The sequence below is a fragment of the Mustela lutreola genome, chromosome 8, assembly GCF_030435805.1.
Source record: "Mustela lutreola isolate mMusLut2 chromosome 8, mMusLut2.pri, whole genome shotgun sequence".
Taxonomy (NCBI): domain Eukaryota; kingdom Metazoa; phylum Chordata; class Mammalia; order Carnivora; family Mustelidae; genus Mustela; species Mustela lutreola.
The window spans coordinates 37855297-37857975 of NC_081297.1; the positions used below are offsets into that span (position 1 = coordinate 37855297).

The window sequence follows — 2679 nt, forward strand, 5'->3', positions numbered from 1 at the left end:
TCCTGCTATTTGTGATGACGTGGATGGAACTAGAGGGTATTATGCTTGGCGAAATAAATCAATCTGAGAAAGACAACTATCATATGATCTCCCTGATATGATGAAGTGGAGATGCAACATAGGCGGTTTCGGGCGTATGAAAAGAAAAATAAAAGAAGATGGGATTGGGAGGGAGACAAACCATAAAAGACTGAATCTCACAAAACAGACTGAGGGTTGCTGGGGGGAGGTGTGTTGGGAGAGGATGGTGGGGGTATGGACATTGGGGAGGGCAGGTGCTATGGTGAGTGATGGTGAGTGCTGTGAAATGTGTGAACCTGGTGTTTTACCCCTAGGGATAAAAACACATTATATGTTTATAAAAAAATTTTTAAAAATAATTTAAAAAATCCATTAAAGAAAAAACACATATTGCAAGCCCAGAGCTAATCTCATATTCAATCAAAAACGTTTGAAAGTTTTCCCCTTAAAGATCAGAAGAAAGACAAGTGTGTCCACTTTCACTACTCTCATTTGACATAGTACTGGATGTCCTAGCCAGAGAAACAAGGAACACAAAGAAATAAGAGACTCCAAAAAAAAAAGGAAGAAGTAAAATTTTCTTTTTTTGGATAACATGAACTTACATGTTAAAAAATCCTAAAAACTTAACAAAAAAATTTGAATAAACAAATTTAGTAAAGCTGCCAAATACAAGATCAATATATAAAAGACAAGAATTTTTTTTTGTTTCATTTTTTTTAATATGGAATGCTTCCCAGTTTTTCATGTCATCCTTGTTCAGTGATCACGCTAATCTTCTCTGCATCATTCCAATTTTAGTATATGTGCTGCCAAAGTAAGCACAAGACAGGAGCATTTTAACACTCTAATGATGAACTATCTGAAAAAAAATAAAGAAAACAATCTAATTCACAATAGCATCAAAAGTAAAAAATACTTAGGAATAGATTTAACTAAGAAGATGAAAGATCTGTACTCCATAAACTATGACATTGATAAAGAAATTGAAGGAGACACAAATGGAAAGATAGCTCATATTTATGAATGGTAAGAATTAACATTGTTAAAATGTCCATACTACCGAAAACCATCTGTAAATCCAATTCCTATCAAAAATCCAATGTTAGGGGTGCCTGGGTGGCTCAGTGGGTTGAGCCGCGGCCTTCGGCTCAGGTCATGATCCCAGGGTCCTGGGATCGAGCCCTGCATCAGGCTCTCTGCTCAGCAGGAAGCCTGCTTCCTCTTCTCTCTCTGCCTGCCTCTCTGCCTGCTTGTCATCTCTCTCTGTCAAATAAATAAATTAAAAATCTTAAAAAAAAATCCAACATTATTTTTTTACAGAAGTAAGTAAAGAATCCTAAAATTTATATGAGACCATAAAAGACAACAAATAATCAAAGCAGTTCTGAGAAAGAATGAAGATGGGAAATTACACTTCTTGATTTGAAACTATACTACAAAGCCCTCATGCTCAAAACAAGAAAGTATACTGGCATAAAAACAGACCAATAAACAAGTAGAACAGAATTGAGAGTCCAGAAATAAATCCTTTCATACAGTCAGCTAATATTTGACAGGGGCCAACATATCTAATGGGTAAAGATAGTCTGTTCAATAAATGATATTTAAAACTGAATAGTCACATAAACAGTATGGAACTGGAACCTTATATCACTCATAAGTCTTAACTTGAAATAGATTAAAGACTTAAAGGTGATGCATGAAACTGAATTTCCTAAAGGAAAACATAGGAAGAATTCTCCTTGACAGTGGTCTTGCCAATAGTTTTTTGGATACCAGACCAAAAACACAAGCAAAAAAAGCAAAAATAAATAAATGGTATTACATCAAACTAAAGTTTCTGCATAGCCAAAAAAAAGAGAGAGAGAATGAAAACACAATCCACAGAATGTAAGAAAATACTTCCAAATCTTATATCTGAAAAGAGGTTAATAACCAACAGATACAAATAGAAAAAAATATATAATTTAAAAAATAGCAAAAGGATCTCAATAGACTTTTTTTTTTCAAAAAAGTTATATAAATGACCAACAGGAGCATTAAAAAGTGCTCAACGTAAAAATCTCAGGGCAAAGTCCTTATGTTGTTGTTGTTGTTTACCTCTGAAAAACACAGCAAGATATTAGAATATATACTACCAAAAAATTGAAACTAACAAATTTTGGTAAATATTGGGGAAAATGGGGAACTCATGCACTGTGATAGGGATATAAATTTGTATGGAAAACAGTATGGAGATGATTCATATTATTAAAAGTAAAATTACCATATGATTCAGTAATCCCACTTCTACGTATCTATCTAAAGGAAACGAAGTCACTGTTCAAAGACATATCTGCACTCTTATGTTCATTTATAAAATTATTAACTCTAAGCAAGAGATGGAAATAACTTCAGTATCCATTAATGGATGAATGAATAAAATAAGTATGGTAAATATATACTATGGAATACTACTTAACCATGAAAAATTAAGAAATACTGCCATTTACAACAGCATGGATGGATCTTGAAGGTATTATACTAAGTGAAATATTTCATAGATTTTATATATTTTTTTAATTTATGTATTATGATATCCCTTACATACAGAATCTGAGGAAAAGGAAAACTAATGGAAACTTAGAGTTGAGTTGACAAGGGGTGAACCTGGGG

The 2679-nt window shown here is 33.0% G+C and overlaps 1 non-coding gene across 1 annotated transcript; it reads right to left on the reverse strand.

Moving 5' to 3' along the window:
• Positions 1-739: 739 nt before the first annotated feature.
• Positions 740-846, reverse strand: LOC131839995 (U6 spliceosomal RNA). Its single transcript, XR_009357115.1, has one exon. It is a non-coding gene; the product is annotated as a U6 spliceosomal RNA (small nuclear RNA).
• Positions 847-2679: the final 1833 nt, after the last annotated feature.